General features: G+C 48.2%; 2 long non-coding RNA genes across 2 annotated transcripts; both read left to right on the forward strand.

Moving 5' to 3' along the window:
* Positions 1-706: 706 nt before the first annotated feature.
* On the forward strand, positions 707-4912 carry LOC147646019 (uncharacterized). The gene is made up of 5 exons (XR_015282017.1): positions 707-886; positions 976-1209; positions 1506-3915; positions 4124-4357; positions 4649-4912. It is a non-coding gene; the product is annotated as an uncharacterized LOC147646019 (long non-coding RNA).
* A 2204-nt stretch (positions 4913-7116) lies between these two features.
* LOC147646020 (uncharacterized) lies at positions 7117-9393 on the forward strand. The gene is made up of 2 exons (XR_015282016.1): positions 7117-7181; positions 9235-9393. It is a non-coding gene; the product is annotated as an uncharacterized LOC147646020 (long non-coding RNA).
* Positions 9394-18487: the final 9094 nt, after the last annotated feature.

An 18487-nucleotide genomic window follows, 5' to 3' on the forward strand; every position in this document is an offset into this window, starting at 1 on the left:
GTTGTTCAGTGTTTCAGCAGTGGAGAAGACGATGGATATTTTGCTAAACCTCCTTTCAAACAACAAAACTTGGGTTAGCACGACAGAAAAGAAGAAAAGAAAATCTTCGCCAGTTAGAACAGAGCCAGAGTCCCACCATTTCCCCCTCCACTTTTCTTTCTTTTCTACATTTAGAGGTAAAGCTTCCATCTCCAAAAGCTTCCATCTCTCACTTCCTGATGTAGCCATTTGCTACCCTTTAGCCTTGACTGCCACGCATCGGACTGCTGTCCGTGTGGGGCTGGGGATGCTCAGCCTGGAAAGAGAAGCGGGCTGGCGAGGCCTCCCTGCAGCTCTAGGAAAGATGGGCACAGGGAGGAGAAGCCTTTCAAAGGCAGGAGTGAGCTTGAAGTTGGATCTAATGAAGCTGCTCTTTTCCACTCCAGCTGCTGGGCCACTGGCCCAGGCTGTGCACAGAGGCTGGGGATGCTCCATCCTTGGCAACATCCAAGGCCAGCTGGGAGCGGGGCTCTGAGCAACCTCTTCTGGGCGAAGATTGCTCCGCTTGGAACAAGATGGTATTTAGGGTCCCTTCCAAGCCCAAGCACCCAGGGATTCCATCATTCATTCTACAGTCTCCGTTGTCCACTTCAGCCTGGGCCTGAACTCCTGGCGGTGATGTCACAGTGCACGCTCCAGCTAGAACTTCCAGCATCCAGCAACGGCCACAACACAACCCTTGGCTCCTTGTGCCAGCACGCTCTTCATTCACCCTGCTCCAAGCCTACCCCTGTCACCTTGTTGCCACCTGCTCCCTGATTCCCCCAGCAGTCCCCAAAGCTCCCCATCGCTTGGATTTTGCTCTCCATCCCTGCAGGATGTCTGCATTTGTTCCAAAAGAGCTATGGTACTATTCCACGGAGGCGGACACCCCGCAGCTGCCTGGCTGGGCTGGAGCTCTGTGGGACAGGGTGGGAAATTTTGCTACCTCTGCAGGCTGGCACAGACGGAGAGGAGGAGACGGACGTCGATACACAGACTGATAGAGAAGAAGCCATGGAAGTGGACGGAGAGGATACTGGAGAGCAAGAGATGGATGTGGATATGTACGAGACAGAGGAAGAGATGGAGGTGGAAACGAAAGATTATATTGAAGAGATGGATATTGATCTAAAAGACAAGGAGGAAGACATGGTCTTGGGATGAAGACCGATGCCAGCAGCAGAACAGGCAGGTGCTCCCCACAGGCAGAGTGGGGCCCCTGCTGCCAGCCTGGGGCCGGGCTGGGCACTTCCTGCTCAGGGACACGCTAGCCCATGCACTGGATTCTGCTGGCCATCCCTGGCCTGGCCTGGCCTGGGCTTGCTGTGGGCCACACAAGCCCTGTTCCAGTGCCTGGGCCACAGCCCCCAGCCAGGCTCCCTTCTGGCAGCAGAGTCCCACTGGGCCAGTGTCCCAGCCCGGCAGCACATGGAACACCCTTCCGTGCCTGACTGCACTGACCGTGCTACTTGTTTTTCTTGCAGGACTTAGGGACATCACAGACACAGATGCCACCGTGCTGTACATACGTTTTACAGTTGTTGTGTTCAGGATAGAGGTTTTAGAGTTTGTTTAAGTTGTCTGTAAATACGTTTCATAGAGTTTTGTTAGAGCTGTTCTCAGGTAAATAGGTTCTATAGTTTGTTGTTGTTGTTGTTGTTGTTGTTGTTACCAATATTCTTACAGTGTAAATATGTGGTGTAGTTCATTCTTGTTCCTTTTCTTCTACAGATAAACAGTCTTTGATTTTCACACCCCAGTTCTCTTTGCATTTTCTTCGGGCACATTCGCAAAGCTGTGGGTTGTTTCGGGAACAATGTTTGCAGGACTCTAAAAAGAGTATCAAAACCGCTCTGCCACACTCTCAGCTACTGCTGCTGCCCCAAAAAGCACTGGCTGGCTTTGCTCACACAATCACAGTTGTGGTGGCATTTCTACCACACCACAGGACAGCGATGTTTTCCCTCTTCTCCTGGAAATACCTACAGCACTTGTGGGTAGCAAGGCAAACATGAGCCTCTTTTAGTGGCCCTTGAAATTGGACATGTGAAATGAGGCACACAAAGCCACAGGCCAGCTGAACCTGGCATCTCTGAATGGGTCTTTACATTCTTCCCAGGAAGATGAATGGCAATCACTATTTTGGCAGGGAGGAAAGTGCATCAGCTAGCAATTTGCTGTAGAAAATGTGCTTTCTGCTCCTCTCACAGCCAAAACTCCTACCCATTTCTTGGAAGTCCTTCTTAGATAAGGACCGTGTTCAACTGAGTGACAGTGAAGCCAAATGGCAATGCCGCAATCAATTGTCCTGTACACAATCTCCTTCATCCACGTGGAAGGTTACTCACGGGCACACAAGAGGACGGAAGAAACCCAAATGCATCGTTGGACATCATAAAGTCAGACGTGTTGAGGGATGAAGAAATCTTGCAGAGATATGGAAAGCTGCCCTGAAAACCCAGTTCGGGGAGAGCCTGAGCTCTTTTGTGCTTCTAGGCCTGAAGATGCTCAGCACCTTTCCCAGAGGCTCAGCAGGCAGTAGGATTGTGCCTGAATCTGGCTCTGGAAATGCCAGTGCCTCAACTGAGAGCTGTGGCAATGATTTCCATTGCATGGAGAGGGGCCACAGTCCTGCAAGAGTCTTTCAGCAGAGCAAACAGCAGCCTGGAGGGTGGGCAGTGCTGCATCTGGACCACTGCATGCTCATCCTTCACCACAATGCAGAGCTGCCATGGATCACTTTTTCCATTTCTCCTGTTGGATATGTTTTGGAGAAGTTATTCTAGGTGGCTTTGGATGGTGATCCAAGTAGGAAGCAGCCATTCGCCTGCTGTGATATCCTTACAACTAGTCCTAACTTCTCATTGCCTTTGGTTTGATTGGGGGTGTTTTATCTGTTTGTTTGATTGGTTTCTTTGGGTTGGTTTCTTTGTGTTTTTCTCTCTTTTGCTTGGAGTTTCTTTTCCTTTTTTAGAAATGACTGGTGAAGTTGGCACAAGCAAACTCCAGAAAACGTAAAGCAGGCTTGACTTTCCAGAAATTGCTTTTGGCTGGCTTTAGCTGCATTCCCCAGGATCACGATCAGCAGTAGATATTTGCAGGTTTTGCTCTGCATCCTCAGCCTGCCCAGGTGTGGTTCAGTGTTTCAGCAGTGGAGAAGACGATGGATATTTTGCTAAACCTCCTTTCAAACAACAAAACTTGGGTTAGCACGACAGAAAAGAAGAAAAGAAAATCTTCGCCAGTTAGAACAGAGCCAGAGTCCCACCATTTCCCCCTCCACTTTTCTTTCTTTTCTACATTTAGAGGTAAAGCTTCCATCTCCAAAAGCTTCCATCTCTCACTTCCTGATGTAGCCATTTGCTACCCTTTAGCCTTGACTGCCACGCATCGGACTGCTGTCCGTGTGGGGCTGGGGATGCTCAGCCTGGAAAGAGAAGGGGGCTGGCGAGGCCTCCCTGCAGCTCTAGGAAAGATGGGCACAGAGAGGAGAAGCCTTTCAACTGCAGGAGTGAGCTTGAAGTTGGATCTAAAGAAGCTGCTCTTTTCCACTCCGGCTGCTGTGGCACTGGCCCGGGCTGTGCACAGAGGCTGGGGATGCTCCATCCTTGGCAACATCCAAGGCCAGCTGGGAGCGGGGCTCTGAGCAACCTCTTCTGGGCGAAGATTGCTCCGCTTGGAACAAGATGGTCTTTAGGGTCCCTTCCAAGCCCAAGCACCCAGGGATTCCATCATTCATTCTACGGTCTCCGTTGTCCACTTCAGCCTGGGCCTGAACTCCTGGCGGTGATGTCACAGTGCACGCTCCAGCTAGAACTTCCAGCATCCAGCAACGGCCACAACACAACCCTTGGCTCCTTGTGCCAGCACGCTCTTCATTCACCCTGCTCCAAGGTCTGTCACCTTGTTGCCACCTGCTCCCTGATTCCCCCAGCAGTCCCCAAAGCTCCCCATCGCTTGGATTTTGCTCTCCATCCCTGTAGGATGTCTGCATTTGTTCCAAAAGAGCTATGGTACTATTCCACGGAGGCGGACACCCCGCAGCTGCCTGGCTGGGCTGGAGCTCTGTGGGACAGGGTGGGAAATTTTGCTACCTCTGCAGGCTGGCACAGACGGAGAGGAGGAGACGGACGTCGATACACAGACTGATAGAGAAGAAGCCATGGAAGTGGACGGAGAGGATACTGGAGAGCAAGAGATGGATGTGGATATGTACGAGACAGAGGAAGAGATGGAGGTGGAAACGAAAGATTCTATTGAAGAGATGGATATTGATCTAAAAGACAAGGAGGAAGACATGGTCTTGGGATGAAGACCGATGCCAGCAGCAGAACAGGCAGGTGCTCCCCACAGGCAGAGTGGGGCCCCTACTGCCAGCCTGGGGTCGGGCTGGGCACTTCCTGCTCAGGGACACGCTAGCCCATGCACTGGATTCTGCTGGCCATCCCTGGCCTGGCCTGGGCTTGCTGAGGGCCATACAAGCCCTGTTCCAGTGCCTGGGCCACAGCCCCCAGCCAGGCTCCCTTCTGGCAGCAGAGTCCCACTGGGCCAGTGTCCCAGCCCGGCAGCACATGGAACACCCTTCCGTGCCTGACGGAACTGACCGTGCTACTTGTTTTTCTTCCAGGACTTAGGGACATCACAGACACAGATGCCACCGTGCTGTACATACGTTTTACAGTTGTTGTGTTCAGGATAGAGGTTTTAGAGTTTGTTTAAGTTGTCTGTAAATACGTTTCATAGAGTTTTGTTAGAGCTGTTCTCAGGTAAATAGGTTCTATAGTTTGTTGTTGTTGTTGTTGTTACCAATATTCTTACAGTGTAAATATGTGGTGTAGTTCATTCTTGTTCCTTTTCTTCTACAGATAAACAGTCTTTGATTTTCACACCCCAGTTCTCTTTGCATTTTCTTCGGGCACGTTTGCAAAGCTGTGGCTTGTTTCGGGAACAATGTTTGCAGGACTCTAAAAAGAGTATCAAAACCGCTCTGCCACACTCTCAGCTGCTGCTGCTGCCCCAAAAAGCACTGGCTGGCTTTGCTCACACAATCACAGTTGTGGTGGCATTTCTACCACACCACAGGACAGCGATGTTTTCCCTCTTCTCCTGGAAATACCTACAGCACTTGTGGGTAGCAAGGCAAACATGAGCCTCTTTTAGTGGCCCTTGAAATTGGACATGTGAAATGAGGCACACAAAGCCACAGGCCAGCTGAACCTGGCATCTCTGAATGGGTCTTTACATTCTTCCCAGGAAGATGAATGGCAATCACTATTTTGGCAGGGAGGAAAGTGCATCAGCTAGCAATTTGCTGTAGAAAATGTGCTTTCTGCTCCTCTCACAGCCAAAACTCCTACCCATTTCTTGGAAGTCCTTCTTAGATAAGGACCGTGTTCAACTGAGTGACAGTGAAGCCAAATGGCAATGCCGCAATCAATTGTCCTGTACACAATCTCCTTCATCCACGTGGAAGGTTACTCACGGGCACACAAGAGGACGGAAGAAACCCAAATGCATCGTTGGACATAATAAAGTCAGACGTGTTGAGGGATGAAGAAATCTTGCAGAGATATGGAAAGCTGCCCTGAAAACCCAGTTCGGGGAGAGCCTGAGCTCTTTTGTGCTTCTAGGCCTGAAGATGCTCAGCAGCTTTCCCAGATGCTCAGCAGGCAGTAGGATTGTGCCTGAATCTGGCTCTGGAAATGCCAGTGCCTCAACTGAGAGCTGTGGCAATGATTTCCATTGCATGGAGAGGGGCCACAGTCCTGCAAGAGTCTTTCAGCAGAGCAAACAGCAGCCTGGAGGGTGGGCAATGCTGCATCTGGACCACTGCATGCTCATCCTTCACCACAATGCAGAGCTGCCATGGATCACTTTTTCCATTTCTCCTGTTGGATATGTTTTGGAGAAGTTGTTCTAGGTGGCTTTGGATGGTGATCCAAGTAGGAAGCAGCCATTCGCCTGCTGTGATATCCTTACAACTAGTCCTAACTTCTCATTGCCTTTGGTTTGATTGGGGGTGTTTTATCTGTTTGTTTGATTGGTTTCTTTGGGTTGGTTTCTTTGTGTTTTTCTCTCTTTTGCTTGGAGTTTCTTTTCCTTTTTTAGAAATGACTGGTGAAGTTGGCACAACCAAACTCCAGAAAATGTAAAGCAGGCTTGACTTTCCAGAAATTGCTTTTGGCTGGCTTTAGCTGCATTCCCCAGGATCACGATTGTGATAAATGGGCCAGGAGACCAGCTACTTTTAAAACAGCCATTATTAAGCAGCACAGCTCTGGGGTGGGGGCCCGAGGGGTTGCGCACACCACCACTGCTTCCACTGGACACCGCAGAAGAGGAGAATCCGTACAGCTCTGTCAGTTGGGCAGAGCTGGGCCTTCCTCCCTCACGGGAGTCCCTGGGAAGACTCCTTCTTTAGGCCTTGTAGTCTAGGCTGTCATCCCTGTCGAGTCTCCTCGAGGTTATGTCGGCCCCTTGAAAGAAGCCAGGGGACTCCTCTGGGTCTTCCTTGTTAGATGGTGCTGGTTCTATTCCTTCCCTTTTGCGTGGCTCGTTGTTTTGGGGTTTTTTCCAGTCTGGGTGCATCTTATAAGTCTCTGGTCTCTCTCGTTTGCATAAAAGTCCGTATGTCATCTTCCTCCTCAGGACGGTACAGCAACTCGGGAAAAGGATACAATGTTGCCATGTGGGAGTCTCGGAGCAGTGGGGGCAGTGCCTGGCTGAACACAGAACAAGAAACACAGGGTACAGCAACTTGGGAGAGGGGGCAGGGCCTGGCTGAACAAGGAATAAAAAAATATGGGGTACAGCAATTTGCGACAGGGGTACAAGGTAAGTAAACCTGGGACAGGGGTACAAGGTAAGTAAGGAGTTTACAAACAGCAACTGTAACATATTATTCTTAACAATATCCCCCCTCTTATATTTTGATCGGGCTCTAGCCCGCATCAACCATTAACTTCTGGCTCTTGGGAATATTTATCTCTTAATTCTCGATATTGCTCATATATTTCCCTGGCAGTTTTGTGCTCTCGATCTTGACTTTGGGTTTCCATTAACATGATCCTGGCCTGCTTCTTGTCTTTTATTTCAGGGATCTGGATGCTTGCTTGTACCTGTGGTAGTCACTGTCTTGATTAGGCAGGGGAGTAAACAGGGTAGGAACAAGAAACTTGCAAATGCACAGACAGCATTGTAGTAATAGATCAAAATGTAAAATTGTGTATGGTGATACGAATAATAAAGGCATCAAGTTGTCATAATAGACTGATGTCTATTAACACTCAGAAGATGGTGTGTGGTGATCAATATATGGTTTTGTTGAAAGATAGTATTATTTCATTATTATGTTACATATACTGTTATTGTCATCATCACTTTGCCCTTGAGCTTGTGATGCTTGAAGGAAGGTTTTGCTGAAGGTCTGCTAACTACGTAATTTTGAAATAGCAAGACTGTGATGTATAGGAACTGCTGTTTCCCACAAAAGAAGTGGGTCTGGGCTATTTCTTTTCACTTAAGACTGTCATTCCTTCTCATCCCCCCATTTTGGGGAGGGATAGCATTTGTGGGGTCCAAGGAATTTCATGAATAGTGTGCTAGCCCATTCTAAGGAATAGGTGACCAGCTGAAGGGACCTAATCTGAATTGGAGTTTCCAGAAAGTATCCTGTGCAGGGCAGTGTGAACTGAAGCCTCTGTCTGGAGAGAAAGCCAAGAATTCACAAAGAGCTGCACTAGAGATAATGTCACTGCAGCTGTTGTGCAGGATCTGTTCCTCAGTAAGAGAGCATTATTTACCTATCTGAAATAGCTTAAAAATGCTCTAATTTTTTTAAAAAAATTCTTCAGTTTATACTATATAAATAATCACCGATTGTGAGATTCAATCTCAAATGTCAAAAAACTTTCTTACAGTTAGTTAAACTTAATTTATTTTTTCTGGTCCTGGTCTCATCTAGCATACACCTCTCATGTTTTCTTTGAATTTTCTTCAGCATTAGGAACTTAAAAAAGATCAAAAGTATACATAGATTTAGGAACACTGTGTAGCAATATTCTCTTGTGCTGAGCTGGATCTTATTTTTTGTCTGGGCCAGGAGTTCTGTGCAAATTGATTTAAAAGGCCTAGTTGTAGGATGTGGATTGTAGGATGATGCTGAGCTGGCAGTGCTCTTGCTGTGAAAAAGGCAGATGGGATGCCGATGCATCAGGTATTACAAATGCAGATAAAAAAGTATTGATGTCACTGCAAACACTGCTACTCTGAAACAGAGAAAGAGATGTGATTCAAATCTTCTGTATTGAAAAAGATTAATTGAAACTGTACTGGAAGCAAAGACATGTTGCCTCTAAAATGGCAGAAGAGAATGACCGGATGTTTGTCTCAAGTAGCTGTGGAATGGATGATGTGATTCTAATTTCTAGGGAAAAAAATTGATGAAAAAAATTAGATAAGCCTAAATAAAATATTGGCTTAAGATAAAATGTACACAGGTCATTGATAAAATTTGGTTTAGAGTCTAAAAGGTGTTCCTGAGTGTTACAGCCAGTAGATTCTGGGATAAAAGGAGTGTTCAGTGGAGGAAGGAATCAGACTGGATTTGGTAGCTTTGCGATAGGTCTGTGGTGGAGATTCGGGGCTGTTGGACCCCAAGGAGCTTTCGGAGTGTATTTTTAAGCAGTTAGTGCCCTCTAGTGAGAGTCTTAGGTAATAATCTTGGTCCTGGTTTTGTAGTATGTTAACAACTCTTAACAGTAATTTGGTGTGTTACCGAAATGAAAGAAGCTTTGGTATTAAAAATGCAGGAGGATGAGTGTATGAAGAAAGATCCTATGAATGCAAGTCATCAAGTGGTTTGTATTGGGAGGGATCTTTAAAGGTTTATTATAAGTGTAACCACCTTCTCATGTGGATTGTGTCCTAAAATCTTAGGTACTTCTTTAGACGATCACTCAAGTTTTTGCAGTTCAGTGTAAAGCAGAAGATGTCAGCAAACTTGTGATTTCAGTCTTGACAACTGAAGAAGCACTGCATTACATACCTGTGGAACCAAGTGGCAGGATTAGAAGTACCAAACTCGTGGCAAAGGAGATGTTTCTGTTTTGAAATAAGCACATCATCTAAAAGCATAAATCAAGATAAAAATCGCTGCTTTCTTGGAAGTCAAAAAGTTACAGCTACTATTTTTTAAATATTTTCTTTCTAAAGGTTACAAAACCCCACTGGAAAAAAATCCTGGAGATGATAAAACAGATGAAGAGATGGAGGGGACACATTCAGAGGATGAAATGTTTGCTCAGAGAGGCCTTCGCAGAACTCAGAGAATGAAGTCTCTGAAAACTATTAAAGGCTGTAAAGAAGCAAGTATAATCCTGGTTAATTGAGTTTGTTCTTTCAGTGTATATTGGCATTATTCATAGTGCAGAAATTTATTTTTATTTTTAATATTGGAGAAGTTGTCAAAAGTAACTGGGTTCCAGAATGCTAAATGGGAAAGAAAGCATGTGACAACAATATCTAAGTTTGGAGCTTTTGTAGTTTGATGTGTTTAGGGGAAATATATGTATGAAATTAATGAAGCAAGGAGCAAGGGAGAGGAGACGAAACAGACTCTGTATTTGAAATGCTAATTTTGGCACCACCAAGCCTAATTTCAGGAAGTGTTCGCCTTGAAAAGGGTATGAATAACAATAATATTATCTGTGTGTTGTGCACACTTAAACATCTGCTGATAAAGAATATTCAGAATTTTTTAGTTGCCATAGACAAACAGCCTGACTCTTTGTGATCTACAAAGAGAAGATCCTAGTTAGCATCCTAGTGCATGCATTACAAAATTTAAAGATACTCTAGTATAAATCTCTGTGAAGTCTCATAAAAGTTTTTGGGTCATTCCAGGAAAACAATTGATACTTACTCTTCTTGCCCAATTCTGTTGAAACTTTATCTTATTCAGTCATAGGTAGATTCTCTTGTGAAACCGGGTGTCCAAAGCACATTGGAAGACATTTGCTAAATAGGATTAGTGGGGAGCTGAATTATATTTCCATTTCATGTGACTTAGTACTTCATTATAATTTTGTTTTTCCCCTCAGATACGATACGGATCACTAAAATACAGAGTAAAGAAGAGACCCGTTGTATACTTTTAAGTGTACTGCACAATTTCTGCAAGAGAAACTGCTGTAATATAGTAACTTGAATTCAAGTGTTAAAGATCTGTGTACAATGCCTAGAATGAGTCTGTATGAACAGATATGGTAGGACTTGGTTTTGTGAGCCTAAGTGATCAAATAAAGTATTACTCTGTTTTTCTATAATTGTGTCATGTTTAGATTTAAATCTGGACAAGTTACAGCATGGATTTCAGCACTCCTTAAATAGGAGTAAAATGAGTAATAGGAAATACTCCTTTGCCAGAGGTATTGAACAGATTGAAATAATTGCAAATCAAATTGAATTAAGAGAAGCTGTAAGTATGTAGAGCTTGTGAAAATTGAACCATCGTGTCCCCAAGTTTACACTGAAAGATAAATATACTTGAAACATTTTTCTGAACTACAATTCCTGAAAAGGCCTTTGTGTAATTTTTAAATGTACAGTTTAAAGGACAGTGAGTGATGGTGGGAAAGGAAAAGGAAAGATGAGGTAGGTAAGATACATCCTTAACTTCATCATTTTGTGTCATATTGCCAAGCTTAGCAAACTGGGGTACATACAGCACTTTATGCAAAACTGTATAGTTTTGCACACTTAATGATTTACAACTGCACGTCATTTTAGTGACTTGCTACATAGGCTAGAGTTACATTTTGAATGCCAGCAATTCTTGTATTTCATGATATTTTTAAAATTCATCTTGATTCCTTAAGTACACTTAGGATGCTGTAGATATCTGCTACTAATGATATTATCAGGTGCCTTTCTATGTATTACTGGGCTGTGTAGGATTTGTGGTTTTGGGGCTTTGTTTTTTTTTTTTTTTTTTGTTTGTGGGTTCTTTTGTTCATGTCTGTCTTCCTCCATCTAAAGAGATATAACATGATTTAAGACAGATTTTGGTTAAAATTGTGGTAAGTAAAACTTGTAGCAATTCCAGTGATGCACCTCAGGGATCGAAGGAGACTCGCCTCTTGCGGTTACTTTCTCCGAACTGCGGAGTCCCGGCTTCTGCCTTTCTTGCTCTTAATGCAAGCGGAAAGCTTTTGCACTGTGTCTAGCGAGGAGAACGAGTGACAGGAGAGCACATGTTTGTGCAGTATACCCCTGCCACTGATGTAAGCACGAGTTTGCAGCACCCTATGCCACCCATGGTGTGACAGGTTTCTGTGCTGCGCAGGACATTTCTGTGCAGCTTGGAGTAAAAGAGAATGTGCAACTATTGTCGCAGAGAGCAGCAACAGCAGTAGGGAGCAGCAGAAGGAAGTAGTGATCTTACTTCTTCCACACGACAACTAGCTACTAATCAGCAAGCGTGCGAGTGGCAGCTGCTTTCCACTTGCAGTCTGAAAGTCTCGCGCACCAGATGCCTTTTAAACACCTTCCTTATTCGCCTGCCCGCAGCGCTCGCGCTTTCCACCGCCCGCGCGCTGACCGGCACTCTCTCTCAGACACACATGGTACGATGGCCGGTTGCCAAGATCTCCGGAAAGCAGCTTCTGCCGAAGGAGACTCGCCTCTTGCGGTTACTTTCTCCGAACTGCGGAGTCCCGGCTTCTGCCTTTCTTGCTCTTAATGCAAGAGGAAAGCTTTTGCACTGTGTCTAGCGAGGAGAAGGTGTGACAGGACAGCACATGTTTGTGCAGCTTACCCCTGCCACTTACACAAGCACGGATTTGCAACACACTATGCCACCCATGGTGTGACAGCTTTCTGTGCTGCGCAGGGCATTTCTCTGCATCTGTAAGTAAAACGGAAAGCGAATTGTTGTCGCAGAGAGCAGCAACAGCAGTAGGGAGCAGCAGAAGGAAGTAGTGATCTTACCTCTTCCACAAGACAACTAGCGACTAATTAGCAAGCGGGTGACTGGCAGTTACATTCCACTTGCAGTCTGAAAGTTTCGCGCGCCAGATGCCTGTTAAACATGTTTCTTATTCGCTTGCCTGCACCACTCGCGCTTTCCACCGCCCGCGCGCTGACCGGCACCGTCCCACAGACACACATGGTACTTTGGCCGGTTACCAAGAGTCCTGAAAAGCGGCTTCTGCCGAAGGATGCTCGCCTCTTGCGCTCACCTTCTCCGAACTGCGGAGTCGCGGCTTCTGCTTTTCCTGCCTTTAACGCAAGCGGAAAGCTTTTGCACAGCTTCTGGCGAAGAGAACGTGTGATAGGACAGCACATGTTTGTGCAGCTTACCCCTGCCACTGACGCAACACGGATTTGCAGCACCCTATGCCACTCATGGTGTGACAGCTTTCTGTGCTGCGCAGGGCATTTCTCTGCATCTGGGAGTAAAAGGGAAAGTGCAACTATTCTCGCAGAGAGCAGCAACAGCAGTAGGGAGCAGCAGAAGGAAGTCGTGGCCGTACTTCTTCCACACGACAACTTAGCGACTACTCAGCAAGTGTGCGAGTGGCAACTACGTTCCACTTGCAGTCTGAAAGATTCGTGTGCCAGATGCTTGTTAATCACCTTCCTTATTCGACTGCCGGCAGCGCTCGCGCTTCCACAGCCCGCGCGCTGACCGGCACTCTCTCTCAGACACACATGGTACTTTGGCCGGATGCCAAGAACTCCGGAAAGCAGCTTCTGCCGAAGGAAACTCGCCTCTTGCGGTTACTTTCTCCGAACTGCGGAGTCCCGGCTTCTGCCTTTCTTGTTCTTAATGCAAGCGGAAAGCTTTTGCACTGTGTCTAGCGAGGAGAACGTGTGACAGGACAGCACATGTTTGTGCAGCTTACCCCTGCCACTTACACAAGCACGGATTTGCAACACCCTATGCCACCCATGGTGTGACAGCTTTCTGTGCTGCGCAGGGCATTTCTCTGCATCTGTAAGTAAAAGGGAAAGTGCAACTATTCTTGCAGAGAGCAGCAACAGCAGTAGGGAGCAGCAGAAGGAAGTAGTGATCTTACCTCTTCCACAAGACAACTAGCGACTAATTAGCAAGCGGGCGACTGGCAGTTACATTCCACTTGCAGTCTGAAAGTTTCGCGCGCCAGATGCCTGTTAAACATGTTTCTTATTCGCTTGCCTGCACCACTCGCGCTTTCCACCGCCCGCGCGCTGACCGGCACCGTCCCACAGACACACATGGTACTTTGGGCGGTTGCCAAGAGTCCTGAAAAGCGGCTTCTGCCGAAGGATGCTCGCCTCATGCGCTCACCTTCTCCGAACTGCAGAGTCGCGGCTTCTGCCTTTCTTGCTCTTAATGCAAGCGGAAAGCTTTTGCACAGCTTCTAGCGAGGAGAACGAGTGACAGGACAGCACATGTTTGTGCAGTATACCCCTGCCACTGATGTAAGCACGAGTTTGCAGCATCCTATGCCACCCATGGTGTGACAGGTTTCTGTGCTGCGCAGGACATTTCTGTGCAGCTTGGAGTAAAAGAGAATGTGCAACTATTCTCGCAGAGAGCAGCAACAGCAGTAGGGAGCAGCAGAAGGAAGTAGTGATCTTACTTCTTCCACACGACAACTAGCTACTAATCAGCAAGCGTGCGAGTGGCAGCTGCTTTCCACTTGCAGTCTGAAAGTCTCGCGCACCAGATGCCTTTTAAACACCTTCCTTATTCGCCTGCCCGCAGCGCTCGCGCTTTCCACCGCCCGCGCGCTGACCGGCACTCTCTCTCAGACACACATGGTACGATGGCCGGTTGCCAAGAACTCCGGAAAGCAGCTTCTGCCGAAGGAGACTCGCCTCTTGCGGTTACTTTCTCCGAACTGCGGAGTCCCGGCTTCTGCCTTTCTTGCTCTTAATGCAAGAGGAAAGCTTTTGCACTGTGTCTAGCGAGGAGAAGGTGTGACAGGACAGCACATGTTTGTGCAGCTTACCCCTGCCACTTACACAAGCACGGATTTGCAACACCCTATGCCACCCATGGTGTGACAGCTTTCTGTGCTGCGCAGGGCATTTCTCTGCATCTGTAAGTAAAAGGGAAAGTGCAACTATTCTTGCAGAGAGCAGCAACAGCAGTAGGGAGCAGCAGAAGGAAGTAGTGATCTTACCTCTTCCACAAGACAACTAGCGACTAATTAGCAAGCGGGCGACTGGCAGTTACATTCCACTTGCAGTCTGAAAGTTTCGCACAGCAGATGCCTTTTAAACACCTTCCTTATTCGCCTGCCCGCAGCGCTCGCGCTTTCCACCGCCCGCGCGCTGACCGGCACTCTCTCTCAGACACACATGGTACGATGGCCGGTTGCCAAGAACTCCGGAAAGCAGCTTCTGCTGAAGGAGGGTCGCATCTTGCGGTTACTTTCTCCAGAAAAGGCGAGCCTCCTTCGGCAGAAGCTGCTTTCCGGAGTTCTTGGCAACCGGCCAAAGTACCATGTGTGTCTGAGGGAGAGTGCCCGTCAGCGCGCGGGCGGTGGAAAGCGCGAGTGGTGCAGGCAAGCGAATAAGAAAAATGTTTAACAGGCATCTGGCGCGCGAAACTTTCAAACTGCAAGTGGATCGTAGCTGCCACACGCACACTTACTGAGTAGTCGCTAAGTTGTCGTGTGGAAGAAGTACTGCCTCGACTTCCTTCTGCTGCTCCCTACTGCTGTTGCTGCTCTCTGCGGCAAGAATTGCGCTTTCCCTTTTACTCCCAGATGCAGAGAAATGCCCTGCGCAGCACAGAAACCTGTCACACTATAGGTGGCATAGGGTGCTGCAAATTCGTGCTTACATCAGTGGCAGGGGTAAGCTGCACAAACATGTGCTGTCCTGTCACACGTTCTCTTTGCCAGAATCTGTGCAAAAACTTTCCCCTTGCATTAACAGCAAGAAAGGCAGAAGCCTCGACTCCACAGTTCGGAGAAGGTGAGCGCAAGAGGCGAGCATCCTTCGGCAGAAGCCGCTTTTCAGGACTCTTGGCAACCGGCCAAAGTACCATGTGTGTCTGAGAGAGAGTGCCGGTCAGCGCGCGGGCTGTGGAAAGCGCGAGCGCTGCAGGCAGGCGAATAAGGAAGGTGTTTAAAAGGCATCTGGTGCGCGAGACTTTCAGACTGCAAGTGATAAGCAGCTGCCACTCGCACGCTTGCTGATTAGTAGCTAGTTGTCGTGTGGAAGAAGTAAGATCACTACTTCCTTCTGCTGCTCCCTACTGCTGTTGCTGCTCTCTGCGAGAATAGTTGCACTTTCCCTTTTACTCCCAGATGCAGAGAAATGCCCTGCGCAGCACAGAAAGCTGTCACGCCATGAGTGGCATAGGGTGCTGCAAATCCGTGTTGCGTCTGTGGCAGGGGTAAGCTGCACAAACATGTGCTGTCCTGTCCCACGTTCTCTTCGCCAGAAGCTGTGCAAAAGCTTTCCGCTTGCATTAAGAGCAAGAAAGGCAGAAGCCGTGACTCTGCAGTTCGGAGAAAGTAACCGCAAGAGGCGAGCATCCTTCGGCAGAAGCCGCTTTTCAGGACTCTTGGCAACCGGCCAAAGTACCATGTGTGTCTGTGGGACGGTGCCGGTCAGCGCGCGGGCGGTGGAAAGCGCGAGTGGTGCAGGCAAGCGAATAAGAAACATGTTTAACAGGCATCTGGCGCGCGAAACTTTCAGACTGCAAGTGGAATGTAACTGCCAGTCGCCCGCTTGCTAATTAGTCGCTAGTTGTCTTGTGGAAGAGGTAAGATCACTACTTCCTTCTGCTGCTCCCTACTGCTGTTGCTGCTCTCTGCAAGAATAGTTGCACTTTCCCTTTTACTTCCAGATGCAGAGAAATGCCCTGCGCAGCACAGAAAGCTGTCACACCATGGGTGGCATAGGGTGTTGCAAATCCGTGCTTGTGTAAGTGGCAGGGGTAAGCTGCACAAACATGTGCTGTCCTGTCACACGTTCTCCTCGCTAGACACAGTGCAAAAGCTTTCCTCTTGCATTAAGAGCAAGAAAGGCAGAAGCCGGGACTCCGCAGTTCGGAGAAAGTAAACGCAAGAGGCGAGTCTCCTTCGGCAGAAGCTGCTTTCCGGAGTTCTTGGCAACCGGCCATCGTACCATGTGTGTCTGAGAGAGAGTGCCGGTCAGCGCGCGGGCGGTGGAAAGCGCGAGCGCTGCGGGCAGGCGAATAAGGAAGGTGTTTAAAAGGCATCTGGTGCGCGAGACTTTCAGACTGCAAGTGGAAAGCAGCTGCCACTCGCACGCTTGCTGATTAGTAGCTAGTTGTCGTGTGGAAGAAGTAAGATCACTACTTCCTTCTGCTGCTCCCTACTGCTGTTGCTGCTCTCTGCGAGAATAGTTGCACATTCTCTTTTACTCCAAGCTGCACAGAAATGTCCTGCGCAGCACAGAAACCTGTCACACCATGGGTGGCATAGGATGCTGCAAACTCGTGCTTACATCAGTGGCAGGGGTATACTGCACAAACATGTGCTGTCCTGTCACTCGTTCTCCTCGCTAGAAGCTGTGCAAAAGCTTTCCGCTTGCATTAAGAGCAAGAAAGGCAGAAGCCGCGACTCTGCAGTTCGGAGAAGGTGAGCGCAAGAGGCGAGCATCCTTCGGCAGAAGCCGCTTTTCAGGACTCTTGGCAACCGGCCAAAGTACCATGTGTGTCTGTGGGACGGTGCCGGTCAGCGCGCGGGCGGTGGAAAGCGCGAGTGGTGCAGGCAAGCGAGTAAGAAACATGTTTAACAGGCATCTGGCGCGCGAAACTTTCAGACTGCAAGTGGAATGTAACTGCCAGTCGCCCGCTTGCTAATTAGTCGCTAGTTGTCTTGTGGAAGAGGTAAGATCACTACTTCCTTCTGCTGCTCCCTACTGCTGTTGCTGCTCTCTGCAAGAATAGTTGCACTTTCCCTTTTACTTACAGATGCAGAGAAATGCCCTGCGCAGCACAGAAAGCTGTCACACCATGGGTGGCATAGGGTGTTGCAAATCCGTGCTTGTGTAAGTGGCAGGGGTAAGCTGCACAAACATGTGCTGTCGTGTCACACGTTCTCCTCGCTAGACACAGTGCAAAAGCTTTCCGCTTGCATTAAGAACAAGAAAGGCAGAAGCCGGGACTCCGCAGTTCGGAGAAAGTAACCGCAAGAGGCGAGTCTCCTTCGGCAGAAGCTGCTTTCCGGAGTTCTTGGCATCCGGCCAAAGTACCATGTGTGTCTGAGAGAGAGTGCCGGTCAGCGCGCGGGCTGTGGAAGCGCGAGCGCTGCCGGCAGTCGAATAAGGAAGGTGATTAACAAGCATCTGGCACACGAAACTTTCAGACTGCAAGTGGAACGTAGTTGCCACTCGCACACTTGCTGAGTAGTCGCTAAGTTGTCGTGTGGAAGAAGTACGGCCACGACTTCCTTCTGCTGCTCCCTACTGCTGTTGCTGCTCTCTGCGAGAATAGTTGCACTTTCCCTTTTACTCCCAGATGCAGAGAAATGCCCTGCGCAGCACAGAAAGCTGTCACACCATGAGTGGCATAGGGTGCTGCAAATCCGTGTTGCGTCAGTGGCAGGGGTAAGCTGCACAAACATGTGCTGTCCTATCACACGTTCTCTTCGCCAGAAGCTGTGCAAAAGCTTTCCGCTTGCGTTAAAGGCAGGAAAAGCAGAAGCCGCGACTCCGCAGTTCGGAGAAGGTGAGCGCAAGAGGCGAGCATCCTTCGGCAGAAGCCGCTTTTCAGGACTCTTGGTAACCGGCCAAAGTACCATGTGTGTCTGTGGGACGGTGCCGGTCAGCGCGCGGGCGGTGGAAAGCGCGAGTGGTGCAGGCAAGCGAATAAGAAACATGTTTAACAGGCATCTGGCGCGCGAAACTTTCAGACTGCAAGTGGAATGTAACTGCCAGTCACCCGCTTGCTAATTAGTCGCTAGTTGTCTTGTGGAAGAGGTAAGATCACTACTTCCTTCTGCTGCTCCCTACTGCTGTTGCTGCTCTCTGCGACAACAATTCGCTTTCCGTTTTACTTACAGATGCAGAGAAATGCCCTGCGCAGCACAGAAACCTGTCACACCATGGGTGGCATAGTGTGCTGCAAACTCGTGCTTACATCAGTGGCAGGGGTATACTGCACAAACATGTGCTGTCCTGTCACTCGTTCTCCTCGCTAGACACAGTGCAAAAGCTTTCCGCTTGCATTAAGAGCAAGAAAGGCAGAAGCCGGGACTCCGCAGTTCGGAGAAAGTAACCGCAAGAGGCGAGTCTCCTTCGATCCCTGAGGTGCATCACTGGAATTGCTACAAGTTTTACTTACCACAATTTTAACCAAAATCTGTCTTAAATCATGTTATATCTCTTTAGATGGAGGAAGACAGACATGAACAAAAGAACCCACAAACAAAAAAAAAAAAAAAAAAACAAAGCCCCAAAACCACAAATCCTACACAGCCCAGTAATACATAGAAAG

The sequence above is a fragment of the Cyanistes caeruleus genome, unplaced genomic scaffold (assembly GCF_971803275.1).
Source record: "Cyanistes caeruleus unplaced genomic scaffold, bCyaCae1.hap1.1 HAP1_SCAFFOLD_133, whole genome shotgun sequence".
Taxonomy (NCBI): domain Eukaryota; kingdom Metazoa; phylum Chordata; class Aves; order Passeriformes; family Paridae; genus Cyanistes; species Cyanistes caeruleus.